This window comes from Triturus cristatus, chromosome 3_2 (assembly GCF_964204655.1).
Source record: "Triturus cristatus chromosome 3_2, aTriCri1.1, whole genome shotgun sequence".
NCBI lineage: Eukaryota > Metazoa > Chordata > Amphibia > Caudata > Salamandridae > Triturus > Triturus cristatus.
The window spans coordinates 115,778,322-115,803,448 of record NC_140584.1 but is presented as its reverse complement, the minus strand read 5'-3'; the positions used below and the strand labels follow the sequence as shown (position 1 = coordinate 115,803,448).

Sequence of the window (25,127 nt, the reverse complement as noted above, 5' to 3'; positions counted from 1 at the left end):
GTGTATGCAAGATAGGCTCATGAAGAGACCTGAGCATCAAATCACAGAGAAGTACGCTACACAGAACAAGTCAGAGGTATGCAAGATTGGGTCACAAAGAGACAAGTGCATCAAATACTGAGAAGTCAGTCAAAGTAGCTTTATTTGGATTGAGGATACAAACCATAAAAGCAAATAATTAAAATATAAGTAAAGTAAAAATGTAAAGACCACAATAAATACAAACAAAAAAAATAGTATAAAAAAATCAGCTAATCTTTGTAAATTTCTTAACATGCATAAGTGGTTATTCAGTACATCACAGTTACTAGAGAATTTAAAACTCTAAATTTCTCAGCCTTACAGCAACTTTCATAAAGCGAAGTACGCTAAAAATAATATCCCGAGAAAGCAGCTATAGGTACATAAGAGCAGGCCTAACATGTAAAAAATTGCCTTTTTCACAATAGGGATGAAATAAACGTTCCAGGCATTGCATAACATTTCTAAAACATAGGGAAGTGAAGTGCAGTGTATCCTGCGGAGACCTACTGTCGCAGCCACAGGGTAAAAATGTATTAACCCTGTACTTTCCCCAGGATAGGCTAACAAGTTGGACAGTAAATCCAATCGACACCTAGTAAGCAGATATCAATTTTGCCAATTCTTAATGAAAAGAAGGTAGGGTTCTGTAGCTGACACTGTTCTCAACATATTATGGCGTAGAACACAGGGCTTTACTAGTTCAGCCCCTTCTCTATCCATGATCCTTTGCCTAAAACAATGTCTATTTACCCAAAAATAATCAGCCTAACAGAGCCACTCAGGAGCAAAGAGAAGGTCACCCCTGCCTAAGTCCTGCAAAGAGGCCCTGATATACTTAAGCCACAGGCATATGAAATGCAGGATCCAGGGACAAATCATCTTTCTAAATCTCCCAACTTTAAGACCGGGCTTTAACTATATCAACCAAAGTGCCAAGGGGCGAAAGGCCACAATACTAAATAAAACCTACGCCCAATTCCTCATGCCTCCTCATGCACCGAAAAGGAGGGGGTACTTTGAGGAAGACACAAAAACCTCCTTAAAAACTTAATTTCGACTATTTGCAGCTCCATATGGTTAGCACAAACCCCGATTTCACTCCCATAGATTACTGCAGAAATACATTTTGCACTGTAAATCATCAAAAGTGCCCTAGTGTATCTGCTGACTAATCTTTCAGGAAAACTAAAAACTGCAGAAGTTGCTAGTGTAAAATCTGCCTTTTCCTGCTAATTAAAGGAAGCCAACTTAATGCTGAATCAAATAGTAATCCGGAATATGAGAATACTCTGGTCTTGGAAAAACACTAGATCCTAACGTAAAACTAGTTGATTAAGTGGATCAGGGACGAACTACCATCACAAAGGATGTCTTCTCATTAATCGAGAAGTCCAAATCATCTATGAACTTAGAAAAAGATGTCAACAGGTATTGTAAGCCTCTAGCCATTTTAGCCATGAGGACTGCGACATCTGCGTATAATACTGGTAGACTACGTGAGCCCACGGACAATCTGATTTCACATCAATCAGGGCCTTCTCGAATCTGTCAATGTATTAAACAAAACCGGAGCCAAAATACAAGCATTCCGCACCCCTCTCTTAATACTAGAACTACATGAGCACTGCAAGTCTTTAGAGAAACAGACAGATAGATGCCTCTGTGTCCCTATAAAGGTCTCTCAAACAAAATGTCCAGCTCCACCTCCAGGAAAACTATTTGCCACAATTTTGATCGGTTTACCTGGTCAAACGCAAATGAAAGGTCGATAAAACCTAAGTATGGAACCAGAAAGGGCATCTGCTTTTCCCTAAAATCAAGTAGAAGTTCAAACACTTGCCTACAGTGGGCCGTCCTGCACGAAACCCATATTGAGATTCTGACAACACATTGTTTTCCTCAGCCCACACGGACAGTCTTTCCAGTAAAATATGACCTACAACCTTCACTACAGAATTGAGTAGGGAGATTGGCCTACAACAGGATGGGCTATCTCTGTCCCTTATTTTAAAAACTGGTAAAATGATGGACATAGCTCAAGACTTTGGTGGACCTACCAACACCGCTACATTAATAAGTGCAGTTAGAAAAGGCGCCCAGACGTCATCACTTAAGAAGATATAAGGCGGTATGCCATCCAATCTCGGTGCTTTGTTAATGGATAAACCCATTATGCTCTTTTTAACTTTCTCTCTGGAGAAGGTTAATTTAGCAGACCCAATCACAGAATCCCTGGCCTGGAGTTCCAACTGGCCTATGTTGTGTGCATCCTTAAAGTGAGCCACCCATGTATCTTCAGTTGTGTGTGGCTCCACGGAAGCACCACTTCCGGAGCAAATATGGGGCCATTGATAATACTCCAGAATTGTGAGCTGCTATTCAGGGTACTTGCCTCAATTAGATCTACCCAGGCCTCCTCCTTTATGTCCTTTTTACAGCTTGCCTGTTGCTGTTTGTATTAAAAGGAACATTTCTTTTCCTTGGCGAGATCCCATGGCTCAACACTTAAAACACTCAAGCTCCCTCAGCGCTTTTGAGCAACCGGTGTCAAACCATCTGGGAAGATTAGTACACTAGTGGGAACTAGGTGCCCCCAGCAAACCAGACACTACTTTAGAGATCTCAAAAAAAGGCCCTTAAAATATCTTGAGCATTACTTTTAGTGGATTTAGAAATATCTAGCTCCCTTTCGCAACTGGAGTACAAGGACTTGTAAAAAGCCTCAGGTATTATCTGGGTCCACTTAAGTCTTCTACCATGGCTTGTAACCTTAACAACCCCTTGGACATCGACCCTAGGGCAGGCACGGCAGATAGAGACGCACACTGGATTATCGTCACTGAAAGGACTCATCGGTATCCAAAATTTGGAAATATGCATCAGAAGTGGAGTAGAGACAAAACAAAAAATATCTATAAATGATTTTCAACCTCTTCCTATAAAAGTAAGATTAACATCCCTTCAAGTCAGCAACATTCCATCCAATGTAGTGGTTAAATTTAGCTCATTTAACAAGGTGTTTAATCTAATACCCTAATGAATATGTTCTAGATGTGTTCCAGATAAAAGAGCGCCACCAACATCCAAAACCAACAATTCCCTCGGGACCACACACAGGTGAACAATAAAGATCCCTTCCATAACCATATATGCCAGACGTTTTTAAGCCCATCAGATGTTTAATAAAGGAACCCAATATATGTACATTGCATTCCTAATGCGGAAATGATTTAGCATATTACAAATTTACCATTACTACCTTATGTGGGCCGGCAGGGGAGAATAAAAAAGCCTGCATGGTTGGGACTCCAGTTGGTAACACCTAAAACCTCCCTTTTATTGCAAGTGAGTAAAATAATCAGCGTGCCTCCCCCACTTTGCTCCTCCAGCTCTGGATTCTAATGCTGGTGAAAAAAAGGTTTTATATGCCTGTAAAAAGTAATTATTCTCAATTGCCCAATTCTCTTACAGAAAAATTACGTAAAACCCTCTAATTAAGGCCAACCATTTTGGATCCTCAAATTTCCCAGCAATACTGGCCATATTCCAACGAATAAACTTATAAATGTTCCTGGTGTTACATATCGTTGGAGCCTCTTATTGCAGCAGTGTAGGTACCATTACTTCACTGACTACTGGGGTGTTAAGCCCATTGACCTCTGAAAGTCAATCACTTGCATCCAGCCGGGACAAGGGGAGATATCTGTTAGAGATAGGTAACTGAGGCGACACAGACCAACCAGCCTCTACAGATCATTTTGGGATTTGCCAATGGTCATGTATAGGGACACAAGCCAGTCATTTATAGAAAAAAAACTGTGGGAGTGCCAGAATAGAGAAAGCTGGGCCAATGAAAGGGTTACCACTAATTCATTATGAAATTATCCCTGCCACATATGGTCTGTTAAAATGTATGACCACGCAATCCCCATCCAGAAGTTTTTTCACCCTTTTCTAACCAGCTTACCTGGCGAACCTAATTGATATAAGACCTTACACCACTACCAGGGCAGTGCTCATGCTAAGCCAATGCACAACTTTATTCCTCAATTGATAATACCTCTCTTATATTAGCCAAAAGTTGTGTGGCATTACCCAGAATAACCACATAGGGTGTTGCTTCAGGAGATAAATGAAGGAGCACAGGTTTAGGCAAAGAGGATATGCTAGGCCTACTTCTCAAAGTATCTTCACCACCCCATACCACATCATCTAACTTTGTGTCTTGAGCCTGAGCTTGCTCTAAACTATCCCTACCGAAACCTAAGGGTATCTGGGATGTGATGTTAGCCCATACAGAGGCCTCCGACTCTGTCCTCTCAGAAACTACACCCAATAACTCATCTGTCCTTTCAACTTCAAGCTGAGTAGAACGCAGCATCGCTGTAGGGAAAGGACAAACAGGAGCAGACGTAGATGTGTGGGTTTCCGCATGCAATATAGAAAGATTGTATTTAGTAAGCTCTGTGGAAAAGATAGTACAGTCGCTCAGCTTCGTCATTAGTCTTTGAAGATCTCCAGAATATGGAAAGAATACATCCACAAGTTACTTACAGAAAGAGCCCAAGAGTCGACCACCGATCTCCACTGTCTCACCTGCCTGCTCCTCCCTCGCCATTGCCAACACTCTAGAACAACACTGTCATCCACACTATCACCTGCATACACCAACTATATCACACATCTTCCCCTTAACAAACATTCAACATTTCATTAGACAGAACAGAGGAAAACCACACACACAGGGCGACAAGTGAAACACACACAGAACGACTATCAGCCACAACAATTAAGCAATAATCCTTGGTAATCTCTTGACACGAGAACTCCTCCAAGGTACAACAATCAGATTCTTGCACATATTCAAAATACTCTTGGTACCACTCGTTCCTTTACAAGCTGAGTTCTCACTACCCAGCTGAGTTCTCACTACCCACCTTCACCCTGCTTTTATCAACTCTCGCGACACGAGACACGTTCCACCACTGTCCATTAGCAATCAGTAAGGAATTTTCACAAACTCTTTTCTTGAATGGGTTCTCTAAATTTGGGCAGGCCTTTTCTTAATAGTAGAGGGTCTTTGACCTGAACCCAATCACCAACCTGCACCGCCACAGCATTTTTGTGCTTGCTCTTACTCTCCAAATCATTACCCTTAATCCTACTAGGCTCATCACCTGCTGTTTTGGCTTCACCAAACAACATTTTTACATCCAACTTCTTGTTGATAACACCCTAGATCCAATCCGGACATAGACAAGAGCTGACACATCCCCCTTAACAGCTCAAAAGTCACCGGACCCATAACCGAGTGCAAAGTAGTAAGATAAGCTCAGTGTCCCTAACTGCATCAGCACAATCCACTCCAGACCCAAGTCCCCTCTACACAACCTTCACTAATACCTTGTTAAATCTTTCAACTTTACCATTAAATTGAGAACTATACAATGGTTTTCAAACATGTTTAATACCATTTTTAGAAAAAAAACCTGTATGGATGTACAGCTGAATTGTACCCCATTATCCAATAAGACCTCTGCTCGCATTCCTTCCCTATAAAATACCTCCTTGAAAAACTGGAGTACACTGGCAATGTTGGGCTCAGCTACACCTTTGACCTCAACCCATCTGGATAGCTGGTCAATTAATACAATGAAATATCTCATCTGTACCGGTAGAAAATGAAGAGGCCCCATAAAATCAACTTTCTTCCACACCTTATCTGGACTTACCACCACCCTAGGTACAGGAACCACAAGTGCCTGGGATGTGTACAATTGGACAACTGGCTATACAAATTTACAATGGGACCTCTTATGCAGCTTCAACAACCCCACACTTTGCTGCTCTAATTTTAATCTTATTTTAACAGCATGATGTGACCAATCGAGCTTCTGGTCCAGAGTAATCCCCAGGTATTCAAAGAGGTGTACTTGCTCTAAAGAGACACCGTTTACGGTGGAGATTGAGCGCATAGGACAGGGGGTTAAAAATCAAATTTACTTTTGCTAAAGTGAATTTCTAGCCGCCTCATCCCACATATCTAGTAAAACAGTCAAGTAGTTTCTGAAGCCCCATTGGTGACAGACAGCAAAAAAGTATCATCACCAAACATGAGGCCCAGAACCCTCATTCCTCCTAATCGAGGAGTGTCGTTATCACAACTATTTTAAAAGAAACAAAATTAACTAAATCATTTAAAAACAAGGTAAAAGAGGGGAAAATACACATCCCTGCCTTACGACTCCCTTAACAGGAATGGGTTTGATAACATCACCCAGCTTGCTACATCTAATTTGTGGACAGTTCTGATGCAGTCACTCAATTATACTGCACAGAGAGGCTGAAATGCCCATTTCAACTAGACTTTTTCACAACCGGGTTCTAGGGACCAAGCCAAGCGCTGCTCTAAGATCAACAAAAACTGCATAAAGCTTCTCAAAACTATCTTCTTGTAAATCATCTGCAGTCTAAAGACCTGATCAATGGTGGAAGTAGTGAATCAAAAGCCTGCTTGGAGGGGGCAAATGATATTCTCATCAAGCAAATGCTAGAGCCTGCTTAGCATAACCCTACTAAAAAGGGATTGTATGGTATCTATTAAACTGATGGCCTAAGTTGGCAGGGGCCAATGGGCAGCCCTTTTTGTAAATTGGAATAATCTCAGCCCAGGCCCACGTTTCTGGGATACTTGCTACATTTAAAATGTAATTAAATACCACAGTAAAATAAGGTGCCTATTTCAGATAAGAATAAATCTCCAGGGAACTTATCAATGCTAGGAGCTTTACATGGCGCTATCTTTCTAATGGCCTCCTCTACCTCCATGCACACTAGCGGGGGAAATCCTTCTGCATCCCTCCCTGGTTTGGAATACAAGGGGATGACTGGTGTTTCTTGGAATACACAGTCATCAGGTTTTTGTTGATATAAATTAGTAAAGTGGGCTATACAAATCCTCAGCTGCAAGACTGTCATCAATTTTAGTTTTTTCTTCCCTATTCCCAATAGCAATTAAATTCCAGAATAGGGTTTGATTACTTTCCCTTGCTGCTAAAAGTCGTCTCCAGTTTTAACTGTCCCATTCCCTTTTTGCCATTGCAAGAACAGTTTTGTATGCAGCTCTCTTTTTTAAGATGACTTCCTTCCTATTGCTCTTGATGGTCATATTCAGAGCACTTTTGGCAAAACTACATTGTCTATTGAACCAGGATGGTGCACTACTCCTTAGCCCTAGGCTGCTAGCTTCTCTAAAAAAAAGTTCACCTTTAAGCTATTAAAGGGGGAAATATGCACTAGAGACTACAAAATAACTCCAAAGCAGGTCCCACCTTATCATATATGGATCTCAAAGCCATCTCTGACCTAACCACTGCAGACCAATAAATTCTATATTTGTTATTGGTAAGCTCACACAGTGGCAGAGGGGGAGCTATCTGGGTTTGAGCAATTGAAAATTCTAAATCCATCTCAAGCGCATTGTGATCACTATCATGCCTATGCACCTCAGCCATATCTGCTAAGAAAGGCCAGAGTTTAACATCTAAAGGTTATAATCACTGGTTCTAGTGCTTCCTATTCTACTAAAGGTGTGGGTACTCTTTCTTCTTCCATTGCATGTTCGAATCATGCAATTCAGAGGTAGAGCATTTAGTTGTACCACCAGAGGAGACCACTTCCTAATTAGGGGAACCGTGAGGGCAGGGATTAACCAAATCCTATCCTCCTCCAACAGGGAATGATGATTCACCAAATCTAAGCGTTCAAACTACCAATTAAATATCACCCACCAATATTTTGAACATATCTTGGTGGAGTCCTGCTATGTGTGTAGCTAGCATGTCAATGGTGGTAGATTCCTGGTGCTTAACAAAAGGTCTTAAATAGATGTGAAATATTAGCTAGGCATCCATTGGGGAGTTTAATGGTTACACAAATAATATATTTTGTTACCTTTTCTGTCCTCAACACCACACACTCCATGTGTACCGCAATCTATATCATTAGGCCTCCAGAGGACCTTCCCTGCCCAAAGGACCTGGCATTAACACAATATGTGGCAAAGTCGAGACAGCTAATCTCCTAACTTTGTCACGATTCTTGGAAGAGACAAATATCAAAAATATTGATATAGATTCCCCAATCGGGGTCCCCAACATAGAGCCCAGGCCAGCAAGGTTCCATGAAAGTATCCTTAGTGTTCTAGAATTGCCCATGGAAGGCCTACTGGACTCTGCTCCCCCAAGATTAATCTTACTGTGAAAGGCAGCGAGTCTTCTAAGACCCTCAATGCTGCCTGGTGCAGGGTTCCACCTCTAATTCACGTTGGGTTCGCTATCAAAATAATGAGGCAAGCGCTGGAAACTGGAAGACAAGAAAAAAGTTTATTTCTCATGAGGAGATCATGTCAACTGCAGACACCGGGATGTCTGAGGGAGGTATTCTGCAGTTAACTCCTTTGGCTCTTCCTTTAATAAAGGTTTGACACAATGCATTTGTTTCATCAACATGGTTACACAAGCTTGGAGTCCCCGCCCCGGGCAGGTTGTCACACAAGCCCATCAGTAATTCTCTTCCCACCCAGGTCGTACAGACAATCTTGTCTTGCAGCTGGACCTTGCTTCAGGGTCTAAAACATGTGAGACCGGCCAGATCTAAGAGTCCGTTCTGTTGATAAAAACAGGTCATATTGTTGGTAAAAACAAGTCTTGCTGTTTACAGTGCAATAAATCATGGTGCAAGAGTCTTTTTGGTGTTTGGAACCTGTTTGTGTAACTAGGTGCAGTGAGGGGTAGAGTGTCCAAAGGTTTGCCTTTAAACAGAGATGAGAGGAAAAACGAGTTTGTGGCAGCAAGTGGCGCTGAGGTTTGTTGTGGCAATAGAGTTTATAGCCCCCAGCACACATACCAGGTCGGTCAGAGGGATGCTAGTAAGGGCAGGGTGAAACAAAGGTGACCAACAGAGTACAAAATGGCTGTGATAGATTAAAATGACTGTAGCTTATGTGCACATAGATATTTCCACCAGACAAGATGGTGCAGGCAATGTTCACGATTGTCGTTTTGCTTTTAACAGTGGCCCCTTTGAACATACCTAGCCAGCTTGTCAGTCTATTTAGATCTCCATAATGTCCTGTATCTCTTGATCATACATTACTCTCATTTTTGTTAGCCGAGGGTCCATAGTCTTAGGGTGCAAGGTAGTTATGCAAAGAGAACACAAAGGTGGTATACAGTGTATACCCAAACAACAACCACATATTGTCAATACTGGGACCAAGAGAATCATTGATATTTTCCAATCCCACTCCTTCAAGATGCCCCAAAGCCAACTTCCAATTGTCCAAGTCTCTGATCCCTGATGAATTTCTGAAGAAAGTCTATGGAGATGTTCGATTGCTTCATAGACAGAAGGTGAATTATCAGGAATGTATACACAGCAGCTGGCACCGATGATGGGCATGCTCCTCCGCGGTCCGCCAGTACCACGTCCAGGACCTTGCCATTTTGCAGGGTAACCAGACGGACCGCTTGGAGCTCAGCAGTGTTGTTGGTGAGGATGCCAGCAGTGACGTTCAGGGCGCTCTCTACCGCTTGGGACAGATGTCTGATGGCTCGGCTGTTTGCCATCGGACCCCATAGCGGGATGAGCCCTTTTGCGTCGAGGAACTGTGATGAGGCAGAGTCTGCTTGATCAGTGTCTTTAGAACGCTTATCTCGATGGTGCTCTGCATGGGCTGTGTAGGTTGGTAGCAAAACAAAGGCGATGTAGCACGTGCCCCTCCAGTTTCTTGGGAGTCAGGTGTAGGCTTTGGTTCCACAAACAAAGTACATATTGGGTGATGCAACAAGCGGTGTAGGGTTGGCAGTGTTCAAAGTCCTTACAATGCTACAGGTGCTGTGACACACATTCTTAGTCCCACGGCCTTCAATGCATACAAGGCCAGAGACGTTCACCACAGATAGGGCCACAGTCAGTGTTGCAGCAGTTCTTTTCTTCAGTTAGGAAAATGTGGCTCTGTTAGGATTATTGAACACTTGCATTTCCACTCGTTTTTTGGAGGGGACATTCATTGGGAATGTTGCATTGAAGGAGTGAGGGCAGAAGGGGGCGGCTGTTCTTCCTGTTTTGTTTAGCCAGAACTTGTTGTAGAACTAGGCGATTGTTTCGTCTGAAGTGGCATTGTCTTTGTAACTTTCTTGTAGGAGCATCATCCAGGCAAGGCAAGATCCGTGAACAGAAAAGGGCGAAGGGATGGAATGTTCAGTGGCATGTGGTAACAGCTCACAGACCCAACAGTTGGTAGCATTGGTCGCAAGATTGTGCTGGTGCAACATCTGCACGAAAGAATTATTCCAGAATTCTTTGCGTCGTTCTCGGAGATGTGGTGTTAGTGATACCAGGTAGTGTTCTTTCTTGGTGATTGGTTGCATGGTGGGTGACAATGTTCTGTATGCAGGTGCGTTCTCTACAATGATCCAGAGTGCGACCATTAGCAGGAGACAGGTGAGAAATGCGGCTACAAGTGCAATTGACTTTGTGCCGTGCAGGTTAGCAGTCTTTGTGTCTTTGCGGTGGCTTTGCAGGTGTTCAGTTTCTTCCATCATCTTCGAGGAGCTCAACAACTGGTAGGACCACAGACTTTTGTCTGGCGCTTTCCTGGTAGCGTTGTTTGACTGTGCTACCGATCTGAGACCTTGACTCAGTTAGTGGCCTGGTCGTTGGAGCTCCCTCCTTTCATCGATCTTAGGTTGTACCCTTTCTTGGATGGCACCGTGGGGTCGGGAAATTCTGATAGTTCGAGGGTGTCTTCTTGTGGGTAGCAACTCAGAGCTGGTCGGTTCTTCGCGAGTACTTCCTCTTGAACCTCCACCCCTTCACAGGTTGCCAGGGTTGGAGGGACTCGCTTGCAATGATGAGCGTGCAGCCAGTTTTGTTTTCCTTCTACTCGGAGGGCAGTTCGGGTGGTGATCAGGACTTGCCAGGGGCCCGTCCACCTAGGCTCCAGATTCTTCGTTCTTTGGAAGTTGCGAATCACTACATGGTCTTCTGGCTTTATTTCATGTCCTGGGCCCCTGGATACGTCCGGCAAGGCTTGCTGCACCCGTTGGTGGATAATTGTTAGCTCGTTTGTCAATTTATGCAAATAATCCGACATTAATATGTTTGGGACATCGTTAATGGAGGTGGGTCTTGGTGCCGCCCAAATGTTCATAGGCCTGCCGAAGACCCCCTCATACGGGGTCAGTCTGTGTTTGGTTGGGGTGGAGCGCATTGATAGCAATGCCAATGGAAGGGCGTCGGGCCATTTCAACCCGGTCGTGGCAACTATTTCGGCTAGTTTTAGCTTCAATGTTGCATTGTGTCTCTCTACCAAGCCCGCTGATTGGGGGTGGAAGACGGCATGGAACTTTTGTTTTACCCCCAACCCTCTCAGTATGTTCTGTATCACCTCGGCTACGAAGTGGGGGCCGTTGTCGCTCCATAAAATTCTGCAAAGGCCGCATCGGGGGAAGAATTCTTTCAGCAATACTTTTGCAGTGGCTAAGGCGGCATTGTCGCGGGTGGGATATGCATCCACCCATTTGCTAAAAGCGCACACAACCACCAGGACATATTTTAGACCATGGCATCTCTCTAGTTGAATGTAATCCATTTGAAGGATTTCAAAGGGGTGGTCAGGGACTCCAAACCCTCCCCGTGGTACTACTGTCCCCTTCCCTGGGTTGTGTTGTAGGCAGACTATACATTGTTGTACTAGGCATTTTGCAGATTCTGCTATTTTGACATTATGCCATACTCTGGTGATTAGTTCAATCATGGGGGTGGAGCCTATGTGTGCTGGTAAATGTGCCATGGTCAATATGGGGATGAGGTAGGCATTGGGTAACAGCCATTTATTTCCGTCTTTAGTTCTCCAGCAATCTTCCTCGTCTTTTAGTCCCACCTTTTCCCACTCTGTCAATTCATCTTGTGTGCCTGTAGTCTGTATGTCCCTTACAGTGGTCCTAGCGTCAGTCCATTGTTCAGCTTGTGACCTGGTCACATACATTCGTGTCGTAGTTCTGTCTCCTGCCGTGGCTCGGGCAGTAACGTCTGCTAGTGCATTTCCCTGTCCAATGAGATCAGTCACTTTCATATGTGCTTGGCATTTTATCACTGCTAACTTCTTGGGGAGGAGGCCTGCTTGCGTCAAGGCGGAGACTAAATCTCCATGCAGGATGGGCGTACCGTGTGAAGTCAGGAACCCTCTTTCTTTCCATAAGATCCCAAAATGGTGAACCACCCCGAAAGCATATTGGCTGTCGGTGTATATGTTAACTGTCGTGTCAGTCGCCAGGATACATGCTCGTGTGAGGGCAACGTGTTCTGCAGCCTGGGCTGAACGTTGGGGAATACGGGCTGTTTCCAGAACGGTTCGGGCTGTGGTGACAGCGTATGCAGCTGAGGTGGTGCCGTCGGGGAGTTTGATGCATGAACCATCCACCCATAGTTCTCCATCTGGTTCTAGAAAGGCGGTGTCTCTGAGATCTATTCTACTCTTTGTTTGTTCATCGGTTAGTGTCACACAGTTGTGTAGTGGAGTCACGCTAGGATCATTTTCGGGTAGGGGTAACAGTGTGGCTGGATTGAGGGTGGTGCATCGCTTTAGAGTAATGTGCGGTGCTAGCAGGGTCAACTCATATCCTGTCAGTTGGGCGCTAGTCAAGTGTTGGGTTTTGGGCTGGTTTAGTAGTGTGTCGACTGCATGGGGTACTAAAACAGTGACTGCATTGGAGAGCACTATTCCTTTGCTCTGGCGTATCAATACTGCTGCAGCTGCTACAGCGCGCAGGCATGCTGGCAGCGCTCTGGCTACTGGATCGAGGGTGGCGGAGAAATATGCCCAAGGGCCTTGTTTGTGACCAATTGATTGTGTAAGGACAGACAATGCATATCCCTCCCTCTCGTGCGTGTAGAGGAAGAATGGTTTGGAGTAATCTGGGGTTCCCTAGGACAGGCACTGAACAAAGGGCATTGCGTAGTTCTTTAAAGGCTGACTGGCATTCGGGGGTCCAGGGGAGAGGCGAGGGGATGTCTTTAGCCAGGAGGGAGAGAAGGGGTTTGACAATGAGGCTAAAGTTCGGTAACCACTGTTGGCAAAAGGAGGTGAGGCCTATCAAAGAGCTGACTTGCTTCTGATCTTTGGGGACAGGGGTGTCTAGAATTGCCTGGATCCTGTCAGGCGTGAGTTTCCTCCCTTCTTTTGATAAAACATGACCCAAATAGGTCACTGGTGATTTACAGAACTGCAATTTCTTTCGGGAGACCTTGTGACCATTCTCAGCAAGAAAATGGAGTAGTTTGATGGAGGCTGTGACGGCTATTGGTATGGTGTCTGCTGCTAGAAGGATGTTGTCTACATATTGTATTAGTGCCACTCCAATTGTCTTTTAAGCGCCTGACTATAGATGCTTGGGCTCTCAGTGTACCCCTGAGGTACTCTGCAAAACCTGTACGAACAGGAGTTTAGGGTGAATCCAAATAGATAGCGGCTGTCCTCGTGTATAGGTATGGAAAATAATGCGTTTTTGAGGTCAATTACAGTGAAGGTGGTGTCAGCGGAGGGGATTAAATTCAAAATTGTCGTGATGTCGGAAACTACTGGGTATTGTGGCACTACGATTTTGTTGATCTCCCGCAGGTCAATGATGAAGCGGTAGGCTTTTCTGTCTCCCTCTCCCTGTCTCGTTACAATCGGTAGTATGGGACTGTTACAAACGTTGCTCACTACTTCCTCTACCACCCCTGCCTCTACCAAAGAGTGTATGATCTCTGTCAGTGCCTTCTCGCCCTCTGGCGATATTTTGTACTGCGGTACTTTCGGTAGGGTTGCGTCCTGTCGTATTGTTACGTGTACTGGGTCAATCATCATTCGTCCTACGTCTGAATCAGCTTTAGCCCATAAGTGTGATGGCAAAGTGTCCAGCAGGGATGCGTCAGTCTCGGAGATGGGAAACATGCTGGGAAGGGTTCTCTCTATGGCGCTGAGGGTTGTCATACAGGATGACACGCAATCCGTCTGGTGAGCATCTGATAGTCGCATGGAAGTGTTTCAAAAGGTCGAGACCCATAATGGCGTCTGGGGTGTTAGAAGAGAGGAGGAATGTCGTTTCGACGCTATTGTTGTCAAGGTTAAAATGGATCGGTCGGGACAAAGGGTTGGTGGTGGGCGTACCGTCAAATCCTATTGAGGTCACATGTGAGCCTGACAAGGGTGCCCTTGGAATCAGTCGTTTGGATAGTGCACTACGGGTTGCTCCCGTGTCTACCAAAAATGGCGACTCTGTGCCCAGGACCTCAGCAGTAACATAAGGGCCTTGCTGGTCAACATTGAGCTCGACTGGATCCCTCCCTTGCCCCTGGCTGTCCTATGCAAAGTTGTACGTAGTGTCATAATCTGTCTGTTAGTACTGATTCTGTTTGGGATGGTCAAATGCGTTCACTCTTCCTGGCCTTTCCTCGTTTGCTTCACTCGCGTACCCTCTCCCACATCCTCTTCCTCTCTGTCCACTTGCTATTTCCCTCGCCCCACTGCCCCTACCAGCTCCTAACAAAGCCGGGCATTGGGTTTTCCAGGGTCCATGTTCTTTGAAAAATGCACATTGATCCTGTCCTAGGTCTTGGCGTCCCACATATGATGTCGATGAATTGTTTCTAGGTGGCTGTACTCTAGGGGTATTCTGCTGGTATCCTCCCCTATATTGCTCTCTTCCTGTTTTCGCCCCCTGGAGTTGTGCTATCATCACCCTTTTTCCTTTCTGTAGCCCTGTCATTTTCGTTTCTCTGATGCTCATAGTACTGGGCCATTTGGAGAATGGCCACCGGTTTAGATGCTGCCCAACTACTTTTGCTGGCTTGTAATTTCTGGGATACATCTGGCAGTAGTCCTTTGACGTAGTTCTGCACAAATAAGTGGTGTCCGGTTGCGATGGACATGTCTTGTCTACTGTAATCGGTGAACACCGTTTCAAATCTGGAGAAATACTCAGACATCCTCTTGTGGTTTCTGGCGGCACGCGGTTACTATGGACCAGTCTATCTTTTTCTCTGGGATCAGCGTTTTCACTTTCTGCACTATTTTGTCAGGGAGGTCCAATATTGTTTTAACCGGTTTTTGACCAAGGTTCCGCTGTTTATCTAGTGTGTTTAGTTGTTCCCAGGTATGACCAAGCAGTTCGGTATGGTCTATTTTCCTAATCTGTTTCCACACATCTGCTGGCAAACATAACCCGAAGAACAAGTCTATGTCGGCAAGTGTCATTATTGTTGATCCCAGAGCGGTACCTTGCTCGGTGTAAAAGGCTGTGGTTTTTTTTTCGTAAATCCGGTAAAGATTTACGGAACGTCAAAATGTCCTGTCTGTCCCATGGCTGATACACCCAATTGTAGACCACCCTTCCTCTAGCGTCTTGATGGTTCATATCGGCATGAGTCCCTTGTCCTCTAGGAGGTACCCAATAAGGGGCAGCTTCTTTTATCGGCATCATGCTATCTGGTTTTTCCACCGGAGGTCCTGCTATCTTAGATGTCCGGTCCTTATCTATCAGTCCTTGTTCCACAAGGTGACGGAATACTTCCAGTGTGGATGAAAAGAGTTCTGTAACATCGTTGTCGCCTTCATCTCCGGTGTCTACTTTCCTATAGAGAGCTACTAGTTGCTCGGGCCCTACATCTTGGTATTTCTCTTCATATGCAGTAAGAGTGTGGTAACAGAGACGTACAATAAAGTATTGTTTGTGATTTTCAACATAGGAGTTGCATATGCTAGTTACATAATCTTCTGCCTCCTTCCCATCTATGAGGGATTTAACTATTTTATCAATGCCTGCTCGCTCATTTGTACTTAATCGCGGGACCCTGGGCGCTCCTTTTTCTTTTGATCCTACCTCTACTACTGTATCCTTTGATGAGGCATTTGGTGTGGGTGACTCAGTGGGAGCAGAGGTGGTGGAGACTGAGGCAATCGTGCCACCTACGGCTATACTTTGGGGGTCCTGGCGTTGTACTACGTGATGAGTAGGGGCGTAAGGGGGTGGCATGTATATCATTTGGGGGACCTAACAATAAATCATCATCTACCCTTTGTTTTGCCGTTAACTCGGGGTAAAGAGTTGAGGGTGTTCTAACAGGGCATTGACCTGATATTTTTGATTCCAATTCCTTTTTATCGATTTCTTTTTCTTTTAGTTATTTCTTCTAACTTTTTACAGGCTTGGTAAGCTGATTTTCGCGTTTCTTTATCTTGTCTAGCTTCGTCTCTTTACTTTCTTTGAGCTGCCTCTTTTCGCCATAAGCCAAAACTGTCCAACATGGCTGGTCTAGTTTTCTTTTTGTGGAGAGCTAATTCTAACGTTTCTATTTTAGTGGGATCGAAAGATCCCGTCAGTGGCCACTGATTTACCCGGTCCTTCCTAGTGTATTTATGCCATAGTTTGCTATAAGCTACGGTGGCTAATCCATACTTTACGTACATGTCCTTGTTAGGGGTGCCTTCCGGCGCCGCCGGCTGACTGACCTCTAACAAACCGGTCCAAAACAATTACAAACAAACAATCTAGAGAAAACAGGCATGACGTATTTACCGGTCAAAATGAATATCTCGAATAATTTAGATAAAAAGTCTGCACTACCTGTCCTTCCCTGTCTGCAAAGAGAGAGAATATTCCTAATATTCGTTGTTTGCAAGCAGGGAATGTCTCAAATAACTCAATAAAAAAGGAATACTAGTATTTCAATCAAACTATTCAATCAATCAATTGAAGTCATTTTTTCACGACCTTACCCGAACCGTATGGACAGTTCTTCGTCTTCCCCTTTCAGCGCCTGGTTGTCCTCTCAATCCAACAATCAATGCGGTGTTCCTCTAAGGTCCCAGTCAGGACCGCAGGTCACTCGAGAGAGGTCCGTTCGGAACCGGTGAAGCTCAGTCGATCGGCAGCCAGACGAGGGTCTTCTCAGGCAGGTATACCCCAATCGTTTAATCGTTCACTCCGTCGTTAGGACCTCTCTACCGGACCCACAAGTCGCTGATGAGCCCTCACGTTTGGGTGCCAATTTGTGAAAGGCAGCGAGTCTTCTAAGACCCTCAATGCTGCCTGGTGCAGGGTTCCACCTCTAATTCACGTTGGGTTAGCTATCAAAATAATGAGGCAAGCGCTGGAAACTGTAAGACGCTTTCAGAGGCAGATCAATTGTCACAGGGTCCTTAGTTTCATTAGGAAGTATGTCAACCACTCTACTACTTGCAGCTGTGTCTTGAGGAGCTCGTTGGATGGTGTCAATCGTACAGTTGTTACACTTCACACCAGCGCCCCCTGCATTCTCGGGGCCCCAGGCATGCCTGAATTACTTCCATTGGTCAAAGACTTCAAGGTTCCAGGCATACAAACTCTTGCGGGTGGTTCTATGTGAGAGGTTGTGGCTTCTGGCTGAGGGGGGTTTACATGTGGACTAGCTTTGGTGATAGAGATTACCAGAGATTCAAGGGCAGTTATTTTTTCCAGGAGTGGGGCGAGTTCTAAACATATTGACCCTTTGAGTTGATTCATCACAGCACCCACAAAGTCATCTAACAAGTGCGGTGTGGGTGCGGCTGGTCTTTCCCCCCTCCTTTTATTTGGGCAAATCTATGGGTTTTAGCCTTGGGTGTAACAGACAGTGCATGTGTTGATTCAACACTATTAGTGTGGTGCTTATTAGAGGCAACCCGTTTAGGTTTAGACCCAGGTTGAAATGGATCCTGTAGATTCTTCCACCTCATCCATGGTGGCAACTATGGGAGCCTAGTTGGCGTGGTATTACGATTACCAGCAATATCAAGTTGAGTAGCAGCAACAATTTCTGGGTGCGCCTCCAAAGGGGTTACGGTCAAAGGTACTAACTACCATGCTATTCTTGACTAGGATTTTCCACCACCCCCAAGTGAGTCTTATCCTCGAGTTCTATTTCAGTGGCTATTACACCCAAAGCCATTCGCAGCATTTTGTCAGTAGTGGCTACTTTTGCAGGGGTTGGGGCAACATATCCCCCACAAACGCACCTGCGTTTCCCCATTGTGCAAACTTTCTGAAGCCAAATAACAGGCATTTTCGATGAGGCTCAACCCTGTAAACTGGTGAATTTTCGGAACGACAGGCCTAAGAGGGATGGCCCAGCCCAGCCACCCCGCCTGGGGTTAAAATGCAGCTCCTGGTGCGTTACTGTGATGCTGCAATGGCCAGGGTAGTCGGGGGCATGAAGTCTTCGCCCCAAAACACCTCGCTCCTTGTCCCACCAGGGCATGTAGCGGAGCAAAACGTCGAAGTGGCATAACAGAGCAAATCACCCGGGCTGCGGGATATGTGGCGGCGCTAAAAGCACTTCAGAGTCCCTATTCACAAAAGATGTCCAGGCACAGGTCCCACGATTTTATTACTCACACTTGCGGCCACTGTTGACCGGGATTCTGAGCACTGGTCATGTGGTTTTCGCAGGCATTTTCCTATTCTTTCAAAGATGTTAACCACACAGACGTCTGTTCAAGTCTAGATTCTCTCGTGCATGTTTGGCAGCTAACATCTTATTCTGTGACTGCCCTTGATTTATTTCAAACCACCACATTAGGCAGATTTTCGCTTATACTTAGCCTGAATAGACTACACGGCGATTACATTCCTAGGATTTTGCACAGGACAGGGAATCTAATCTTTTGGTATTTGGGGTAGGCATTACAATCTTTGCCGCATGAGAGAACACAGGGCTACCTCCTTGAGTTTGCACTATTGCATCGATGTGGGCAGCATCTCTGGGCTATATCACAACTTGTAATTATGATTATATTTGGTAAACTTTGTACTCTTCATAGAGCAATGCGCTCTTGGAGTACTAACTTCACCATTCGATATGAATAGATGCTGCCAATAACATCTGCCTACAGTTACATCTAATTGTTTTAATTTCACTCGTGCATTGCATCATAACTCACTGGGGGTCCTCACATCCTAGGCATGATTAGACGTCGCAATAAATATTCCCGTGGCATCTGCTATTCTATTCTCCTTTTTCGGGTTTGAAGTAACTTATTTTTACTTTCCCTTTTTTCGCTTCTTTTACTCTCTTCTGCAATGCTATATAGGACAGAGCACCCTGAGCTACACACGAGGGCTCGAGTTGACATACCACCCCAATGACTGCAGGTAAGCCGGACTATGTTGCATCATTTATGAGCCTTTCTTAGCACTTACCTATTTCCTGTTGCATTGCACTCAACTGTGATTATGAGTTTTCCTTTAAGGGTGTCAAAAATGAGAAACGCAACTCTCCAACTGTTGGGGTGATTTGGTGGCTCTATCCACACCAAGTTTGTTTTGTAATGATTTCCTTGCTGCTCATTTGGACATATTTAATTACATATATTTTCTTGCAAGTGACTACCAGTGGATCCCTCCCTTATATTCCTAAAGGACCACTGGACAGTTTTCTATCATATTTCACACTAACATTTTGCGTTTGAGCACTACCAGAGCACTACAAATACAGAATCTGATGAATGCTGCAATTCCTCAGCCAAGGATCACAGGTAAAAACATGTTGGCCTACCCTGTTGACACATCACAGCAGGTTTAATTGTTCCTTCAGTGTCCTGTTTATTTTAATACCGACCCAGAGACTCTCAAATGAAGTAATTAGCATACCCTGGAACCAGTTTTAACTATCAATTTTTTTCCACACTCTGCTTTCCTAACTACCCATAGCTCGTTGAAGGGTATTTATTATAACTCTAAAAAACATTGATGTGCTCCTCCCTCAAAGTGAGGGAATTGTAGCCTACTCCATGACTAAGCACCACGGTGAGAGGAGGTTTCAGCTGAATAAGCATGCCACCTATGGTGAGTGACGGAGACAGTCCTTTTAAAGGAATACTCCATTTCAGCTAGGTTATTTGGAGCAATCCCATTTTTTCCTCGTATAGACCCAGGTGTTTCAGTGTGTTTAATAGTACGAGATCGTGGAGCTAACCTCACTGGTCTTTAAACCTCCTCTGGCCCTCCTTTTGTGATTTGGCACAGCAGAGTACTCCTAGTTACCACCCCACAGTGAACCACAGCAGCGTACTCCCAGCTACAGGCCCTCAGTGAGACACAGCAGCTTACTTCCAGATACTGAACATACTACGTTACCACCCCTCAATGAAGCACAGCAGTACACTCCGAGTTACCAGCCCTCAATTAAAGCACCACAGCATACTCACAGTTACCACCACTCCTACTCCATTACCACCCCTCAATGAAGCATACGCCGTTACAAGCCGTCAGTAAAGCCATCAATGGAGCACAGCAGTGTACTCCGTTACCACCCCTCTATGAGGCTCAGCACCGCACGTAGTTATCGCCCCAGAGCTCCCCAAATCATGGAAGTCAACAAGAATGCCTGATGTTGTCTTCATTTGTACATCATTGTTTAATATCAGCAAAGCAAAACTGCTACAAACTAAACTTCTTGAGTTCGGAACACAAGCAGACAACATTGATGATGGCTTTGAAGATAAATGCAAAGAAGTGGAAGACAATTACATGAACAGACAGGCTTATACTGTGCAAATGTACTATCTATACCAAATCATGTTTTATGAATTACAACACGGCAAAAAGAAAACTCCACTTCATATGATGACTGACCACACAATCTATGACAAATGCAAAAGTAGAGAGCTATTCACCTCAATAAATAGGATTGGTGTATCAACAAGTTAGAATGACATAGTATGGAGCAGGACCTGGTTAGCAGCTCAAGCTGTAAAAACTTGTGAATACGACACCACACCACTTCCGAATCACTTTACCAGGGAAGGATTTACATTTGCTGCTCTTTAAAATGTTGGTTTTGAAGACAGCTCTTTGTCTGCAACATCCAGCACGATACTGCCGTGGTTCTTTTTCACTACTCTACCAATGACGTAGTTGCTGTAAAAACAAGCTTTGGCAGCTGAAGGCATAAACAAAGATGCAAACGTATAACCCAACTGCCTTGCCAATGTGTGCAAAACCACTACAAGCCATCAACACATCCCAGGGTTCCAGAAAGTTTCAAAGTGGCTTAGGACATAGATTTTCTTTTACCTGATGCTGTGGTCCAAAAAGCGGATTTAACTAAATTCACCATCTCGCTGTTCAGTACTCTTTTCAAAATAATAAAACCGGATAACCAAGTTCGTAGAGTTTGCCAAAGAATGCAAAGAAACATCAGAACTTTGCAAGTACTGGGGGAATGTTTTACACAATAGCTCTAGTGAAAAACTTGGTACATGCTGATTCGGAAGGTGATTGAGAGCTGCACGTGAAGCCTGTGGAGCCATTGATTACTGTGTTTTGCGAATTTGATTGCATAAACTACCTGAAATATGGGTCCTGGCATTTGGAAAGAGTGAAGAAGCTAGAGGTGGAAAAAGTAAATCTTTAAAGAAAATTAATCCAAAGACATTTTGTAGCGAAAGACAGAGGGAAGGTTCAATACTGTGGCTCCAGATATGAAACTGGAACAGACTATGCAGAGATCACAGAAAAGCTCAGAGGGAATTGTTGGCCAGACACGTAAAAGTTAATATGTTGCTCAATGGCAGCTAGTTTACCATGAAGTTCTTTCTAATTGCAATGTTTTCACAGAGATGACAAATTTAAAATTAATGGACCATCATGAAACGGGGAATGTTTTAATAAACATGTTGACAGCCTTCTTCATTTCATGCAGCAGCAAGGAAACCCCTTTTGAATTGACTGAGAATGTGTAACTACACAACTTTGTGACCAAACAAATTTGGGATAACGATATAAAGACACCTCTAATAGATGTCATGGAACATGGATCGAAACTATACGCAGAACCAAAGCAGGAATGATTTATATTGAAAGATAGAAAGCTGTTTGGCAATCACTAAAGTTAAACTTCCATGCTTTAATTGCCATACTAAGAGTTTCGTCCAACCAGCCACTACAAAAAAGGTTGCAAAAAACCTTTCGCAAGCACAGAGAGATGGATATAGCAAAAGAAAAGGGTACATTTAACAAGGGCATTCTGTTGCACAATATTCTTCCAACAAACGCATAATTTGATGGAGATGCTGCAACTAAACCAGTGATGGACTGGAACCTGCACTCCTCCCCCCCACCCCCAGCACCTTGAGACCCTTGTGGGTGAGTAGTCGCGCTCAACAAACGCCTGATTGATTGAGTGAAACAAACTCGTACAAGGCCTTCGAAAAAAAAACATTCACATAAAGAATTTCAATTAAAAAAGGTGCCCTCATTGAAAACTGCTGTTGTTGTGGACTATATGTTACAATTGCAAATGGTGAAGATTTCATCCAAGCAAAACTTCAGAATGGTCGTTCAGACTATTCTACAGATATCAAAGTCAGTGTGCACCTTGAAAAAACTCTGCATTGTCTTTGACAGTTATCTTGAAGTATCTGTCAAAGAATGTGAGAGTGTCAGATGAATGCCTGCAAGTGGAACAATTGACCTTGCCTGCGTCAAAGATTTGACACCTATACCCGTGCAACTTGATAAATTCTGGTCATCAACATCAAATAATATGAACTTGGAGATCTTAACTCGCCAAAACATTGCCAATGCTTCAGTGAACACTGAATTTGCAATTGTTGCAAGTGGAATGATTGTCACTGAGGAGCTAGTGCCTGTAGAGATATATTCAAAAGGTAAAAGCCATATTGATAAGAATATAGCAGTAAATTGGAGGAAGCAGACCCTCGTGTTGCACCACATGTTAAGTGGGCTGTTCGAAATGGTTCCAATCGAGTCAATTTACTGTCAAATGACAGATGTTATTGTGCTACTTAGATTTGTTGCAATGTTTTCAAGGATTGTCAGTTATGGATAAGTTATAGAACAGGCGAGAAAAGACACTTAATCCCGCTTTATATTCGGTATAAGAAACCTGACCCAGAGATTCCCAGTGTTCTTATAAAGGCACCTATTCTTACAGGTGATGACAATATCAGCAAAATTGCAACAAAGCTTGTAGCTTTAACAGCTGAACCTGTAAAGTTTCTAAAAGGATTTGCTGAGACATACAAATGTGACTTTAAAGACGTAGAATAGTACCTTGGGTTCAAGAGATCAGTCCCACTAAGTGACCTTCCACCAATGTAATTCTGTGCGTGGACACGTTAAAAGAGCATTCTACTTGATCAGAAGATGTATAAAGGTTTTGGATCATGCATATGTAAAGAAAGATCCAAGTGAATTTGTTTGGGACGATATTGATGGTGCAATAAAACCTACGAAATTCCTAAAGCCTCTACACACCAAACTTTCACATACTTGCAAAACATGTGCCACAAACATATGTCCGTCAATATGCTCTTTTCAAAGTGAACTATGAAAATGTGTCTAAAACAGGAGTGAATTTTTTTTTTCTAATTCAGATCAAACTTTGTTTGGTGTATACATAAAATGATTAAAAAACACTGGTTTCACTTCTATATGTGTCTTCTTCCTCTATTATATCTGCCATTTTAGAAAATGATGGAAGGGTTGCTCTGAGGAGTTATTTTCTGTCTCCAAGACTACTTGACACCCAAAACCGATGTTTTGACACTAAAATGAAGTATATAGGTCTCATGGTTCCTGAAATATTACATCACTGCTACACATCCGTACTTTTTAAAAATGTCAGCCAGAAAAATTCTACCCAGATCAGCAATGTCTACCTAAGCTAAATTACTTCTCGGAGAGCAGAGATCAAAAATAAAAATCTCTGAACAACAATTTTATTAACAGGGGTATATCAGTTGGACAGCATTACAATGTCTCAGGCGGAAAACTCAAAAATGGACTTGGCTGCCTTCCAGTCATCCACTAGGGCACACTGTAGAAGAGAGCAAATTGTTCACTCCTCTTCTAGGAGGAAATAAAACTAAAAACATGTGTAGCAACCCCCAGACACAAAGCAATGGCCTCAAATGACAGCAGATAATCCCATTCCTTTAACGTGACTGCCCCTGAAAGTACATCGCTAAAACACTCACCAACACACCAGGCTTTGCAAAGGGTGCCTGGTGGAATGTCAATTACAACTGTTTCTCTCCCAAGCCCCCTTCCCCCACCAATAACTCAAATACAGCCATCCACAGTACAGTGGGCTAACATTCTCCTGGCCACATTAATCTTTCACTGCAGTCTCTAGACACTTACACATTGTTCATCCCAGCCAGACCGCCCCATGGATTATTCTTATTCCACTGTTAAGTGGCCATTGATACTCCACCTTACATGTCTCCTCTCAGTCTCATGCCTAGATTCGTGAGCCCACTGTACCAGATTTAAGCAGTTTTATCTGAAACCTGGAGTCCGCTTTGAAAGAACTCAGCCCTTCAGACAGAACTTGGCCCAATACTGGCAGTAGCCCCAATTATCCATTTAACAACCCCAAGCCTGGGCCCAACACTACAGATATAGTCCCAGAAACACACAGCAGTTTAGAAGAGTCCTCATCTGTGAGGCCAACAGCAGAGAAAATCTCTAGGGAGGTGGCAGAAAAAAAGGTGCCACTTTCAAGAGTGTATTAGACACAAGATTTCTGGGGGCGGACAAGGACAGCCATGGGGACTTTTCATTGACCCTATAGAAACTGCCCATTATCTAAGAGCCACGGGCTTCGGTAAATGTATACAGTCAGGGCACATTGACAGTCAAATTACGCTTTATTCTTAATTACATTCTGGAAAGTGATTATAAAATATGTTTAAAAAAACAGGAACCTTGTGTCTGCATGCACCAAGCAAACAAAGGTGAGAGAAAAGGGTAGAATAAATAAAATCATCTTATACATTCATAAACCTCAAAATGAGATCATGTGCGAGACAGGTCATACAAATGCAAAAAGCTTGCTGTGTAAGAAACAGAGTACCCGATGTCATGAGATGCTTTAAACAATGAGAAATGTGGCAGAGGCCTGTGAGATGCTCACAGAAATTCAGTATGGTGAAATATGCAGAACAAGAAGAGTGTGGGTGATGTTTAGTTAATAAGCAAATTGAAGGTCTTCTTTGGCACCACTACAAG

The 25,127-nt window shown here is 43.9% G+C and overlaps 1 long non-coding RNA gene across 2 annotated transcripts in view; it reads right to left on the bottom strand.

The window, feature by feature from the left end:
- Positions 1 to 25,127, bottom strand: part of LOC146856884 (uncharacterized) — a 166,089-nt gene that overhangs the window by 126,784 nt on the left and 14,178 nt on the right. The window lies entirely within an intron of this gene.